This window comes from Mesocricetus auratus, unplaced genomic scaffold, assembly GCF_017639785.1.
Source record: "Mesocricetus auratus isolate SY011 unplaced genomic scaffold, BCM_Maur_2.0 Super-Scaffold_100014, whole genome shotgun sequence".
Lineage (NCBI taxonomy): Eukaryota > Metazoa > Chordata > Mammalia > Rodentia > Cricetidae > Mesocricetus > Mesocricetus auratus.
The window spans coordinates 47,338,758-47,354,663 of NW_024429197.1; the positions used below are offsets into that span (position 1 = coordinate 47,338,758).

Genomic DNA, 15,906 nt, shown 5'->3' on the forward strand with positions numbered 1-15,906 from the left:
GTATTTTTATTAAAATAATCAGTGAATTTTTTTCCTGGTTTGAATTTGATTTTCTTTCTTCCTGGAGGTCTGTTTCCTATATCACAAAGTAGAGTTTATGTGGCACATTTACTGTTTTGGTTCCTTGCCCCACCCAAGTGACAAGCCCATTGATGGATGCTCTGCCAAGTAAGTTATTGGAAATTGCTCACTAGCTCCATTTTTAAAAGATGCTAAGGACTTTTTTATTCTTCAGACATCATTTGTGTATATCAGAAGTACCAGGGATATTTCTCAAAGCAAATGAATCACAGTGCATTTGAAAATAAATTGAGCAAATTGGGTAAGGTAGGGAAAATATTCCTGGAACTGATCACACTTTGTCTTCTTTCCTTCAAACTGCTTTTCAAAATAGAAAGTGTGACTTTTCTGTTTCACTGGCTGCTTTACTGTTGGGCCCCTGGTGACATGGTGTGGGATGGTCACCTACTTTTATATTAGAGCAGACCAGAATGTGTAGCATACGTAATTTGCTATGAGTTGAACACATTTTATCATCCATGTAAGGTACATTCCATATGAGTTTACTCAACCCTACTTTCCTCCCTAGGTTTGACTTACTGTTGGCCTCTGTTTTTTCTTTTTCTTTTTCTTTTTTTAAGAACCTGGGTGTTCTTCCTTTAGGCCTGTGGCTGTGAGGAGTCACAGGCTATTCCCAGATCCCAGGCCATCAGGGGTTTTTTGTTTGTTTTTGTTTTTGTACTTGCTACCATTCCTTCCATTGTGTATGTGTGAAAGGAACCTGAACCAGCTGCACCCTTTCTCTGTTCTCTTGGACCCCTGTGCATTAGCACCTGTCCCTTATTTATGCTCTTGAGCTAATTTTCCTTAGAGCTTCTTAAGCTCAGCCAGGGTTAGATGACACTTATTTGTTCCTTTATTGTCTTCTCCTGCTTGTACTTTTTCATCACCTCTGATGGGCGTGCTTACATTTCAGTCATTTAGTCATCTTCTGTGACTAAATGAATCTTTGCTGGGAGAAAGAAATGCATATGGATGCTTGTTCCACACAGTGGGCATAGGCAAGTATGACCTGCAGCTGTTTAGTTTTGCCTGACCTCTTTTTTTTGTATTTTTAGGGTTTTTTTATGTATATGAGTGCTCTTTTTGCATGTATTCATTCCTGCATGACAGAAGAGAGTATGTGGTTGCTGGGAATTGAACTCAGGACTGTTAGAAGAGCTGCCAGCTCTCTTAACCACTGAGCCATCTCTCCAACCCCATATTTTTTCTGTTTTGAGACAGAGTTTCTCTGTGTAGCCCTGGATGTCCTGGAACTCTTGTTCTGATGACCAGACTGGCCTTGATGGCAGAGATCCAAGCCTGCCTCTGCCTCATGAGTGCTGGGACTAAACGCCTGCAACACCACCTTCCCACTTTTTCTTTTTTTAAAATGAGGTCTCATGTATCCCAGAAAGACTTCAAGCTTTCTGGGTAGCCAAGGATGACCTTGAACATCTTGGTCCTCCTACCTTCCCTTTGGAAGTGCTGGGATTGTAGTTTTAGATGGTGCTAGGGGATGTATATGCAGGAGAGACACTCTAACTAGCTGAGTCGCATTCCCAGGCATGAACTATATTTTTAAAAGTTGTGAGTCATCATTTCATCAACAACATCATCATCTGATCAACATCATTGTCGTCGTCATCATCGTTATAGTCATTATTATTATTTGAGTTTGGAAATATCACATGCAGGCCTATAGTCATATTTATTGCCTCATGGGAAACTGAAGGCACCTAGTAGCAGGGCCCACAGCTGTCAACTACCCTCTGAAGAGTAAACACTATACTGCTGATTTGGGGGTATGTCACTGTCACTACCTGCCTTTTGCACATGTTCGAGGTTGTGACTGACACTCCAGCTCCCTGAGCCATAGGGTTTAGGGAGTTGACTCACATGTAAAGATTTTGTATTCTTTTGAATTATTCTTTTGTGTATGTTTGAAAATGATCTTTGGATTGCATTAGATTCATTACAAATTTAGGGCTTACTTCAGTTAGAGAAACCCTGTTTTAGTGTCTTGTGCTAACTTTGGTTGAAAGACAGCCTGTCTTTGAGTAGGGGTGCTTCTTTTCCACTGTCTCCTTCTTTCCTCCAGTGCTTTTAGAACTTGGAACCCTCTTGCCAGATGCTTGCCTCTCTCTGTATTTTTAAAGATATTTTGGGGTCAGCAAAAGATTCCTGGTGTTGGGAAAGCTAATAGGATGTTATGAGCCATTTAAAAGAGGCTCTTGGCCTCCTGCTAGTCTCATTGCTTGGAAAAGATATTCTCCTCTCCGATGGCTTCAAAAAGAGCTGATTGGACAGGCTGCCAGGTGTGCGGTTTATATGTGTTTCTCCCTTCCTCCCCTTCTTCTTTTCAGCCTTTCCTCCTCCTCTTTAGAAACAGCGGGGCACCTTTCCTGCACTCGCTCGCGTGTGTGTGCAGCAGAGCAAGCTGAAGTGGCGGCAGAAGTAGCAAGAGGCACCACATGTCATGTTTGGACCAATGCTGTAATTTTATTTTACAATAAAGAAGGTGGATATTATTAATCTACTCCTGAGCATAATAGCACGATTTGAATAGCAGAGAGCAACTTTGGTGTGTGTTAATGTCTAGTGAGATGAATGCTAAGTAGGTAGGAAATGTCAGCGTAGAGCCTTCCTTTCGGGGACTTTAAGCACTTAGGTTTCTAGTTAACTTTTTGTTCAGCCTGGCAAACAGATATGAAGACCTACTCTATCAAGCCAGCATTAATGCAGCTCCTGAGGATGAACAATGCCCACAAAGCCCTGCTCTCCTGGCAGCCACTTGAGCTAGGCCAGTTATAACGATGAATCAGAGTGTGTCCCTGTGTTGAACATCTTAGAAAAACTCTTCAGAATAATAGGAGCTTAATGCTGGCAGTTTTAAAAATTGGCACAGCCTACATGGCCCAGCTAATTTTTGATGTTATTTTGAGTGTGAACAGAAGTATATCTTTAAAAAACCACTTTTGCATTAACTGTACTTATTTTTCGTTTAGTATATATATGCTCGGAACTTAGGTTTCAGAGGAATTTAAGTCTTAATTAGCCATATTTTGTTGTGACCTGATTCCAGAGATGAAAATGTTGTTTGTGTTTGATCTTTTCTATAGTGTATAGTTGAGATGCCTGCAGGGGGTCTTGGCCAGTAGGTGCTGGTGAAGAACTGAGAACAAGTTTAACACCTTCTCCCCGAACAAAAACCGAACAAAAACCGAGAACCACAGAGGGTGTTTTATCTCTCCAGAGGATGGTGGGGGTGAATCTCACTGCAGTGAATGAAATGGGAGCTGGTGGTTAACTTGTACTCTGTACCTTTATAAAGTGCATCTGAAGTTTGTGTCTGTTTTTATATTTGCAGAATACTCAGAAGCCAGGAAGGGTGTGTAATACTTTGTGCCATCACGTTACCAAGTACCCGATACTGAGAGCTTTGTGTAAACTGTTCCTTAGCCAGCTGCTTAAGGAGACCAGAAAGAAAGAGCTCATATTAAACTCCACCATGTAGTGACCTTAGAGTAGAAACTGAGTGTTTGAGAAAGTGGGAGAAGAGATTTATCTTTGTGTTCTGAGAATCAGTAAACAGGTCAGATTCGGACAGACATGTGGCTTTTTCCAGTCAGTTTACTTTATGCATTTACTAATTTTGGGCCCCCTTTCTGTGTTTTTTTTTTTTTTGTTTTGTTCCTTTTCTCTGTTGTGTGACTGCTGATTTGCCAAGTACCCTGTCATAGGTGGAAAATGTTTATGCTAGACCTGCCACATTTTAAGTTGTGGCTGCAGAGAGATGCTGAGAATGTCTGATTCTGCTGTTGGCTCAGAAGAACAGGTCCCAAGCCCAATCTTTGTCCAGTTTCAGTCTCTCAGTAGCATTCTGTACCAAAACCTTCTTTGGTAAATAAGTTTATTTTACTTTTTAAATAAAACTAGCTCCTTTCCCTCAATAATTTGTGTGTGTGTGTTCATTCATAACACAGCATTTGTGGAAGTCAGTGGACAGCTTTGTGGAATCTGTTCTCTCCTTTCCACTTTTACATGGGTTTCCAGATGGAGTTCAGATCGCCAGGTTTGCATCATTAGGTGGCTGGTTCTTTTGCCTGCCACAGTGGCCCACAATTGTTTTTCCAAAACTCCCATGATGTTTGGTTTTTTGTTCTATTTAAGGCCTTTAGTTTCAAGGTCAAGAGACAATAGGTTAAATGCTTACACATTTTATGGAGGAGGGATTTTCACTTCCTTGTGTCTTTCTCCTGCCCCATCTTCCAGGAGCAAGTGTCTTCCGGATAGCTGCCTGTAGCCTTCTCCTATCATTTCTTGGTGTCCTCCAGCCTGCTTGTGGCCTTTCTGTAGTGCTAGCACGTATGTATGCATATTTCATTCTGAAAGCTGGTTAAAGAGCCCATATGTTGGTCACCTTGGTTTGCTGGGAAGGTTTATTCCCTCAGTTGGAGCTGGTTTTTGAGGGAATACTTTGTATTCTTGCTTGTTTTTTGTCACCATCACCTGTGTTTGACTGACTTAGAAGCACTCTTCTGTGGATGATAGTTGATGGCCATTCAACTTCACAGACAATATAGTTTTTAGGGTCTGGAAACAGCAAAGATACCTGCTTTGTTTTTTTTACCTTAAGGTCTATATAGACCTGCCTTAAGGGCTACCTCTTAGAGAACAGAGAAGACTGGCCAGATTGTCAGTGTGTTGAGAGATGGGCAGCAGATAACTATCCGCGAATGCTTGATGACTCTTAGGAAGACAGAGCACCTGGCATAGCTTAGCAGTGCTTATGGCTAGTATGTAGAATGTCCCTAGTTTAGTCACCAGCACAATGACAAAGTAAACAAAATGATCTATTCTAGCTTTTCAAAAAAGGAAGACAACAGTCTGTAACCACCGATTAAAAGGTAGTTAGCTGTTGAAATTGCTGGAGTCTGGAGGTGAGGGCATGCTTGCTTCCAAGCAGTGATGACATGGTGTGGACCCTTGTCACTGCTCTGTAGGCCAGAGAAGTGTGAGGCTGTAAGAAAGCGGCACATGAGCCGGGAAGGGAGGCTCTGACTGACTCCTGAGTCCTGTGCCTTTTCCTCTTTCTGCCCCAGTGAGGTTCTCTCTCCCTCTGGCTGGCCTGCTGGCTCTGGTGCCTGAGGCCACAGGCGTCCACAGGCGTCTTTAAAGCCTGGAGACTATTTGATTCTGCTGTGAGTGCTTGTGATAAAGTGGGTCAGCCAGCAGCAGATGTAGCTCATCTTCATCCTGATTGCTTGGTTCGTCAGTGGTGGGCCAGCTGTACCAAGCTTATGTTTTTTGTGAAGTGTCATCCTGGTCTCTGCAGCACTTCAAAGGACAGTGACCTCAACTTGTTCCTCAGGGCCAGGATTCTACCCAGGCTTATGTGAGGTCTGAGACTAGGTGACGGCTGGAAGCGATTCCTTTGCAGGCTGCTCTCTTCCTGGTGCCAGCTGGCAGTCTTGACTTGCAGAATTACTTTTTGGAACTGTATGAAGTAAGGATATGGCTTGTTTTCTATAAGTGAGGGAATGAAGACATCATCTGCAGACTTATTTTTGGATGATGTTAAGATCAAGAAAGAAGATTGAGATACCGTAGGTTGTATTCCCAGTGAGAGCGTGTTCAGGCGTTCATCTAACCCCTGGTCCTCGGAGTGCAGATTCCGTGGGGCCTGATCTTTTAAGCTTGCTACTTTTGTGAAACAGATGCGTTCTAAATCTGGTGGGTTTTTAGAAATATCAGTGTTTTGATTTCAGGAAAGATAAAAAATTCAGGTTGGATGTTCAATAAGATACAGGCTGTCCAAACATGAACCAAGAAAAACATCCGTGAGAGGCAAGAGACTCCTTAAGTCTCTTCTTTCCAGGGAGTATCAAGGTCACCTCTGCGTTTCTTCCACTTCATGGGCAGAGGCATTGGTGACAGTGAATGGGAAAGAATGCAGATTCAACACAATCTGTTTTCACCCTTTGTTTGCCATAGAAGTTCAGGATACATTGCCAAATTCGTGTAAACTCCAAGTTCAGAATGCAGAGACTATAGAGACAAAAGATGACACAGTTCTTGAGTATTGGTCAAGAATGTTTCAATTGCATTTGTATCAGAAGTTGATTCCCTGTAGAATTTTAGCAAAAATAATACTTTAACGCTGTAGTTTTGCATCAAAAATGTCCTTTGATGTGATTTTATGTCCCCCGAAGTTGTGAATTGAGAAGCGGAAGTAGATGCATGCTGGCATTTCTTTTTATTTTCCAGCTCTGTATATTTTATTAGAATATACCTGTTATTTTATTAGACTGTCTACCTTCCATAATATACCTGTACTTGTGTGTGCAATGTGAAACTAGTGTAAACCTAAGTAAATAAGTGTGCCTCTGGCATAACATTGGCCTGACAGGCAATGCATGAAGGCACAGAGCAGGGCCAGCAGGTGGGGTCCTGCTTAGGATGCTCCACACTGCCCAGCTGTTACTTAGGACAGCACAAGGTGATGCAGAAGTTAAAACAGTTGTTGAGAATTCAAAGATGGGTGTGGTGGTGTGGTTTCTTTCCATTTTATAGGACATGACACCTTTGCTTCCTTCTCTGTGTGTGTGTGTGTGTACACGTGTGTATAGTCATTTAGTTAGCATAGACTATCACAAGTTTTATTAAGAAAAGTATCTTTTCATTTTTGTTTTTGTTTTTGAGATAGGGCCTTTCTGTGGACCTTGGGTACTCACTTACGTAGATCAGGATGGCTGGGCAACTCACCTAGCCACCTTCTTCCTAAAGGTGCTTTTATCCCTAAGGAATTTTATTTTATTTTACTGTGCCTGATATATTTACCCGCTTTCTGTCACTGTACTAAAATCATCAAGGCAAATTGAAAGAGGACCGTGAAGCCAGCAGAAAGAACAAGGCGCGAAACCTGTGACCTGCGGGTCTCCCACTGTCTCGCATCTGAGGGTTCACTGCTTAGCTGCACCTCCTGAAGAAGCGAGCCTTTGATGCACAGCCACCTTGGGCTTTGCACTCCAGCTGCGGCACCCAGCCATTCCGTGTGTTCTACATGCTTAGTATTTGCTATTAGTTGAAAGAAACCAGGCAGATTGACTGACACTTTATTGCATAGCTTGCGAACATTTGAAAATGTCCACTATGCCTTTTGGGCAAATAAAGATTTTACTGGTAACTTTTAAAACTTTTTATTCTAGACAAGTTTAAAAAAAGAAATCTTTTCTCCTGGGCTGGCAATATGGCTCGGCTGCTAAAGGTATTGGCCGTCAAGTCTGATGACCTGAATTCAATTGCTAGGGCTCACATAGATGAGGAATTTAAAAATTCCTTTAGGGCTCTATTTTTGTAGGTTTAAAATTTTATGGTTTTCTTGTGGCTTCATGACTTTTAAGATTTTTTTGAATGATCATCCATTAATTTTTTTTATTGTTCCAATTTTGCTTTGCATTAGTTTAAAAATGATGACAATGTTAGTTTATATGTGGCAGGTCTTTTGTTAATCTTTGTAGTAAAGACCTGTAATTGTCCAGTGTGCTGTCTGTGATCTTTAGTATTGAGGGAGGTGTCTGATGACATAGAACTCAGGATTTATTGCAGAGGACATATATGTAAAAGGTCTATAACTTATTACTTATAATTCTGATTGGTGCTGTGAATGAAAAAAGCCTGTGGGGTCCCTAACCTGATATCTAGGTGATGCTCAGGTAAGGTCATTCTTTGTGACTTTTTTCTTCCCTAGTAGCTACTGTTTTCTGCCTATACACAAAGGCAGGCTTCTAGCTGAAGAATCTCTGTGTAGTAGGACATCAGCATTGCTAAGGATCATGTCATTTTTACTTTCTTGGTGAACTGGTGAACTTTGAAGCCTAGGTCTGCTCTTCAGCACCTTGTTTGTATATCCAACTGTAGACCTTGAAATCTATAACAGCTGAGATAGTTTTCAGCATTCCTTTAAATACAGCGTAATTAGACAGCTTTTGTTTAGTAACTGTACAATGAATGCCAAACCTAGCAGGCAGATCTGTGTTCCTATATCATTTATTCCCTTCACTCATGGCTTTGAAAATAACCTGTGTCTAGTTTTTTAAGTAATAAGTGCTTTTTTTCTTTTAAGAAAGGGTCTTACATGTATTCCTGGCTGGCCTAGAACTTTCTGTATAGACTAGACTTGCTTCAAATTCACAAGAGATTGGCCTGCCTCTGCTTCTAGGGTACCAGGAGTAAAAAGCATGTGTTACCCATCACAAGTGGCTCAACCAGTTTTTATTTTTATTTTTTTGCTTGCTTGTTTGTTTTGTTTTTCCAGATATGGTTTCTCTGTTTGGCCCTGGCTGTCCTGGAACTATCTCTGTAGACCAGGCTGGACTCCAAGATCCTCCAGTCTCTGCCCCCTGAGTGCTGGGATCAAAGGTGTGTGCTGACACTGACGCCACTGCCACCACACCACCAGTGCTTTTTAAATAATTGCTTGTTCAGGGTATGCATGCAAGCAGTAAGAATGTAAGTATGTCTGTCGTCATTCTTGCTTAGCTTGAAGGATTTACCAGATAATCCAGAATTTTATTTTGCCATTGATGGAAATGTTGGTTTATGAAACAACTTTTTACAATTCCACTCTCTGCCAACTCTTGCTTGGCAAGCCACTTTGTTTCTTTAAAACATTGTGTCTCTGTGCATGCTGCCACAGTCCCTGTAAGATGACTGTGCTTCAGTCCTGTTGTGTCTAGAAGGCCTTGTTTCCTTGCTGTCTTCCATTCCTACTGACAGTCTTTGTGCCTTGTCTTCCTAAGGTCTGGGCCAGGTGAGGTTCTAGTGCTGGGGAGGGATGTAGACATCAAGCCCCCAGCCCTAACCCGGCAGCTATCTCCAGTTAGTAACATCTCACAAAGAAAAAATGAGTCTCACTGAGTATACAAACCACACTAAACTTCAGGCCTGTGCCCAGCAGTAGGTAGCCAACCCAAGAGGAACTCAGCAGTCTATTTGGAGGGTTTTGTCTCACAATGCTTTATCTGGCCTTTTTTTTTTCTCTTTGCAAATCTTTTGCTTATATATTATGGTTTTTGATTTTTGTTTATATATGTTTTCTGTTTGTGAATATATGTCTGTCTGAATGTATTTCTTGTACTTGGGTGCCTTTTTTTTTCTGTTTTAGTTTGTCCTGTTCTGATTTGTTTTTGTATTATTATTAATTATTATTATATGCCTATTTTTATGCTAATGAGAAAGAAAAGGTGTGGATTTGGGTGGATGGGGAATCAGAGAGGATCTGGAAGGAGTTGAGGGGAAACTGTAATCAGAATATATAGTGTATGAAAAAATCTGTTTTCAATAATAAAAAATAAAATACTGTGTCTCTCCTTGCATTCACTTAACTTTAACAGGACTTACTGTATTAATTTGTAATTGTCTTTAAAGCCCTCCCTCCCCTTCCCCCTCTCTCTTCCCCCTCTTTCCCCTCCCTCCCACTCTGCTGTGTAAGAGGGCTCATGAATATTAAGGGCATTCTTTACCTGTAGCCCATTGCACATTTGTCTTAAAATGACTAGATTGTCATTGGTCCACTACATGAATCTTAAAGGGTTATGTGTATCTGTAACAAATTTTCTGAGCAGTCAGTAATGACAAGGAAGAAAGGAGAACCAGGAAGTAAATCTCCACCTGTCTGTCTAGGAGTAAGCAGTACAGTAAATGTATAAAGTGGTATTTTAGTTTTCTGGTCTGCTTCTTATAGCATTATATTTGTCTGAAATGCTTTTAGTTTCCTTGGAGAAGTTAAAATTAATTTCTTTTGTTTTAAATATTATTGTTTTTTGTGGGGAAGGAAATTAAAATCTTCGTATTTCTTTAGTTTATGCTGTCTGTATTTGATGTAGCATGGATACGACATTCTTCTAGTTGACTCTTATTTATTTCATCATCGCTTTTCCGTTCTAGGCTTGTTTTCCTTAGGTGTGCAGAAGAAAGCTGCTGAACTTGTACACGCTAACCTGTACTCTCTTGGAATTTTTAGAGAAGAAAAGCATTTTGTTGTGCTGTTTGTGGCCTGAGTGGTAGAGGTGGGAATTAGGAAGAAGGCAAGGAAGGAGTATTTTGGGGCAAAAGGCTCTAGTTGCCTTGGTTGTCTGGACTGCTTTAATGACTAACTAAATTGCTTTGAATTTTTAGGACACTTCTCACATCCTGGGTATTGAAAGTTTTACCCTTAATTATGGCTTACACCTATTTGATTCCCCTTTCAGTACTGAGGATTGAACCTGTGGCTTTGCTAGTACTAGACAAGTAGCCACATCCCCATCTCTTTGCTTTTAACTTTGCTCACTTGACATACAGCCTCATCCAGATGTCCAGGCTGGGCAGCCCAGCCTGACCTTGTACTTGGAGTCTCAGCTTCCTGCTTCAGCCCCTGAAATAGCTAGGGTTTTGGTTCTGTACCCTTCAGCCTTCCTCAGTCTTGTTTCTTGGACATAGAACCTGTTATGATTAAGAAAAACTGTTTAGCCCAGGCAGTGGCCGTGCACACCTTTAATCCCATCACTTGGGAGGCAGAGGCAGGAGGCAGATCTCTGTGAGTTTGAGTTCTGTGAGTGCCAGGACAGGTTCCAAAGCTATACAGAAAAACCATGTCTCGAGAAAAAAGAAAGAAAAAAATATTGTATGTCTGTACTACGTGTCTCCAGAGGCCAGAAGAAGGTAGATTTGGAACTGGAGTTAGACTATTGTGATCTACCATGGAGGTACTGTGAATTGAACCCAGGTCTTCTGGGAGAACAGCCAGGGTTCTTAACAGCTGAGCTACCTCCAGCCCGAGTTTCTGTTTCTTAAATAATAAATAAAGCTGTAAAGTTATATAAATAAAGGTAAATATGTCATGTGATTTTTTTATGTCATGTGATTTTTAAAACTGGCATATTTGACCTTGTTCTGTTTATTGTAAACCTGGCATTACACTATACATATTTGATTAATCACAGTTAATAAAGTCCTTGATATTTAAACTACTGAGCATTTCTGTATTTTAAAGGAATACCATTTATTACCATGTGGTAATAATTAAATGCAAGTTTTTGTGTAGGTTAATATTTTAAAATGGCTTTCGTGTTAACTGCATTGTTCATCTCATCCATCCCTGGGAATAATTAAAGCTTTTCTCTCTCCATTTGTCCTTTCCCAGCTAGTGAGTTTTAACAATTTACTTTGAACCACACAGGAAAAGAGCTCATGTGATGATTCTAGGACTACTTTAAAACTTTGCCTTTTACAGGAATTCATGACTGCCTTACACAGCTTCAAGCCATGCTATATTTAAAAAAAAAATCAGCTGCTTCAAGGTTGGACTGAAGAGGCTGTTTGGCAGAAATATGGAGCAGGCTCCAGGGATGACCCCTAGGCCAGTCTTTTAGTAACCCTGTGAACTTCTCTGGCCGTTGGAAGAAGGGCTGTTTTCTGAACAGCACTGGGTCTGTGTGGAAGTAGACAGAGGAGTCAAGGGGGTGGGCCAAGCTCTACTGTGGCGTACACTTAGATGCATACATGTGCTCACACACTGTCCACATAGCAGCAGCTCCATCTGGTATGTTGTAGGACTGCCCTCTCATAGAACAGTGTGTTCTGAAGCAATTCATTTTAGAGCTGTAATCTGTTGCATGGAAAGCCCTTTCTCAAACACCTCTGGTATGTTGGCAGTTTATCAGCAGTGGGGTTGTGATCTTGTCACTTCCCGTTAATGAAGGCTTTTATTTAGCTTAGCAAATCATATTTCCTGTTAACATCCACGCTCGCAAACTGTAAACTTGAAAGAGATGTTTGTGACTTTCTATTAATTAGTAGTCACCAGGGTGTTTTGGCCCTTGCTTGTAGCGATTTAGCTGTATTTCTTCTATTCATATGTGTTTTGTTTTGGACCAGGGAGCCTCTGAATGCCCATAAAACCTTTTTTTTTTTTAAACAAAACAATTTTCTATTTTTTAAGCTTTCCAATTATGTGGTTATCACTGTCTCAGTTTGACTTTGATTTTAAAATTCCAAGTAGAGTTTTTTTTTTTTAATCATTTCATCAGAGCCTTAACTCCACAGTGTAGGAGTTCAACTTTCTTAGCATTTGTTTATTCCTAGCCTGGGGAAGCCCAAAGGATACTCATTCTATCTTCATACTTAAAGTACATGTCTTACTTTAGCAAGTTGAAGCACATGGGAGAATGCCACAGCTACAAGGGCCCATACCCACAGTGCTGACCACTTTATACATTCACAATTGATGCTGAGTGTCTCGTGTTGCCCAGTGTCTTAGGAAGAGCAGTTTTTTTAATGTCAGGGATGCACCTGTTTACTGACTTGCTTTTACTTATCCTGAACTTCCTTTCTTTGCTCTTCTTGCATGATTTCGGTTTTCAAAATGTGGGATGATTCTCAAGAGGGATTTCTTATTGATAAATTTAAAACTTTTTGGTAGCAATACCTATAATTTAAAAATGCACCACCACTCCAAGACTGAGGCTGGTGGATCTCCGTGAATTTAAGGCCTATCCTAGTGAGTTACCAGGACTAGAAAGTAAGACCCTGCCTCACACACACACACACACACACACACACACACACACACACACACACACACACACACTCTCTCTCTCTCTCTCTCTCTCTCTCTCTCTCTCTCTCTCTCTCTCTCTCTCTCTCTCACTTGTTTTTGTTTTTTGAAATAGGGTTTCTCTGTGTAACAAGGAGGGTCCTAAAACTCACTTTGAAGACCAGGCTGGCCTCGAGCTCACTGAGATTTGCCTGCCTCTGCCTCCAGGTGCTGGGATCAAAGACTTGCACAGTCATCTCCAGGCTTACTTGTGTGTTTTACCCTCTTGTATAAGATACTTTTACTATGGGAATTGTTTGTGATAGCAAAGCATAGTTTTAGCAGCTGACTTAATTAGGGTTTATCTTTGTCATACTCTGAGAGGTAACATTGTAAAAAGCAGGGCCTGCAGCCTGGAGGAAGATCAGTGTCTGCATGTTCAAGTATTTCTTTTTCTCACATTGCTTATGTTTGCTTTGAAATGTTCGAGTTGTTCATAAAACTCTTATCTCAGATGCAGGTGATAGAAGAGTTAAACACTTAAATATTTCCTTTAATTCTGTAATTGGGGTTTTTGTATCAAATATATGTTCCTTAATGGGTAAAATGGAATTGTTAATTACTTCAAATGGTGATTTTCCTTGTATTGTTCAGGTCATTCAATAGGTGGTTGATTATTTTTTTCCCTTCTGTGTTTAGACTTGATTAGTGCTCAGTGCTGTTTGTTGAGCCTAGTGTCCAGGTCTACAGAAGCAGGATGTAGATGCTGCTGAGTCTAGCCCACAGGGAGTGATTATGGGCGGGGCTTTAAGGGTAGATGCTGAAATAGTTGGGAAAAGGCTCTTGAGACCAGGTAGGTGGACAGGAGTATGCTTCTGGAAGGCTTTATGTAAATGGAGTTTTGTTTTGTTGTAAAAGCAGAAGATGAGGCATGATGCACCTTTGACATACTTAAACACTTGATTTAAAAAATTTTTTTTAGGCTTTCTTTTAGTGTTATGAATATGAGCGTTTGCATGAATGTGTATGTGCACTACATGAGTGTAGTGTCTCTCCCCTTGGACTGAAGTTACAGCTGCTTGTGAGCTACCTGGTAGGTGCTAAGAGTCAAACATGGTTCTTCATGAAGAGCAGCCAGCTGTTAATTGCTGAACCATCTCCCTCCCTTCCTCCCTCCCTGCCTCCCTCCCTCCCTGCCTCCCTCCCTCCCTGCCTTCCTCCCTCCCTCCCTCCCTGCCTCCCTCCCTCCCTCCCTCCCTGCCTCCCTCCCTCCCTCCCTCCCTGCCTCCCTCCCTGCCTCCCCCCCCTCCCCCCTTCTTTCTCTTTTGTTTTTGTTTTGTTTTTTGGAGTCAGGATCTCATTGTGTGGGCCTAGCTGACCTGGAACTCACTATGCAGATTAGACTGGCATCAAACTGGCAAAGATCCTCCTGCTTCTGCTTCAGAAGTTCCAGGACTAAAGGTGTGCACCACTGCACACTTTTGATTCTTATATGTGTTTTTCTAGAGGGCCCTGTAAAACAAATGGATTTCTTGTTTGAGAGACAGTTCTGTAGGGTGGCTGGGGTGAGGAAAGCAGAAGAAAAAGGAAATGTACTGGATGGTTCTGCACAACAAAGCAATAGAAGATGACTGCGTGCCACTGCAGGATCCACCAAGTGAACGCGAAGAAGTGCTTGGCAGTTTGCAGCTAGAAGAGTCCGGTATAGCACTCCAGCACCTCCTGTAACCTGTGTGTGTGAGAGACGTGAAAGCATTTGGGATGGTTCTCTGTAAAGACTTTTGCTTCTCTTCATCAAAGAAGTTGAGGTGGCTACATTGACTTTTATCTTTTGCTTGTAAGTTAATTAGTTGCTCAGGAAAGCAACAGTTAGCAGTATCATGTTGATGTGTGTTAAAGGAATTGACTAAAAAAGTGTTAGGCAACAAGTTAGGCAAAGATTCACAAACCACAGGATCTTTTGGTATACTTCATTTACCTGTGACCATCAGGGACCTTTTCTTGTTGTTTTTTACTTGTTTGTTAGTTTCATTTTTTCTTTGTGGCTTTGGAGGCTGTCCTGGAACTAGCTCTCAGAGATCCACCTTCCACTGCCTCCCAAGTGCTGGGATTAAAGGTGTGAGCTACCACTGCCCGGAAGGGACCTTTTGTTTATGCAGGTTATATTCGCCAATATTTACTATACTAGTAATTAAGAAAGGAAAGTTTAAGAATATTTACTTAAGAAAAAAATCTCAGTAGGTATTAACAAAAGATTTAAAAAAAAATGTCTTTCCTAAGACAGAAGTGATAAGGATAACAATTTTGCATTTATAAATCCATTTGACTCTGGCCTTATTAGAGTGCAACTTTATCCTCATATGGCAGCAGACTGAGTGCAGAAGCAAAGGTCACATCTCTAGAACCTTCATGAGGCTCTGGCTCACATTTACGGGAGAAAAAGACTTTCTGTTTTCTAGATCTATTAAAAATGCCGCAGGAAGGCCGGCCTCAATAGTGTACACCTTTAGTCCCAGCACCTGGAGGAAGAGATGGGTGCATGATCTCTATTGAGTTTCAGGTCAGCTAGATCCTCATAGTGAGACTGTCTCAAAACCCACCACTGCTGCCAGCCCCTCACCCTTAATGCTCCAAACTCGGGAATCACAGGGAGGTCATCACTGTATTTTGAGCACGATTGGGTTAGACTAATGGCTTCTTGGAAGAAGTAAGGCCAGGTTCACCTGAACCTTAAAGGAAAACTTAGAGCCAGTACCATAAAGGCACAAGTCATCTCTCCAAGGAGGAAATTTAAGAATATGGCTTGGCTTGGAGATGGAGCTGAGTGTGGGGTGCTTGCTGGGCTCACTCAAGGCTCTGTGTGCATCTCCAGCAGGAACTGGGGGTGCATGTGTAAGTATGGAATTGGAATAGTTGCAGGTTGAGAACACTGATTTGCTTCTGCCGCTGGCAGGTTTTACATTGGTCCAAATCTTAGGTATTGCTTTCCTTACCTAAAAATTGAGGCTGTGGGCTAATCTTAAAGTGTGAACGTTCTGTGATTTATGCACATTTTTTATAGCGCTCTCAACACTTTCTATAAATATACACATGCCCACACATTGGCTTACACATACAAGGAGCACGCTGGAAGGTCACATGAGCTAAAAATGCACCTTGGAGTAGTTCACCTAAGCGTTTTCTTTTTTTCCTATATTGGTTTCATTGTCCTATTTTGTTTCTTAAATAGAAGTTGACTTAAATGGTACTGTGGGTGTATATAGAACCCTGATCTCTTCTGTGGATTG

At 41.3% G+C, this 15,906-nt stretch overlaps 1 protein-coding gene across 24 annotated transcripts in view; it reads left to right on the forward strand.

Moving 5' to 3' along the window:
- Elavl2 (ELAV like RNA binding protein 2) overlaps positions 1-15,906 on the forward strand; it is a 155,892-nt gene that overhangs the window by 35,086 nt on the left and 104,900 nt on the right. The gene's annotated exons all lie outside the window — the stretch shown is intronic.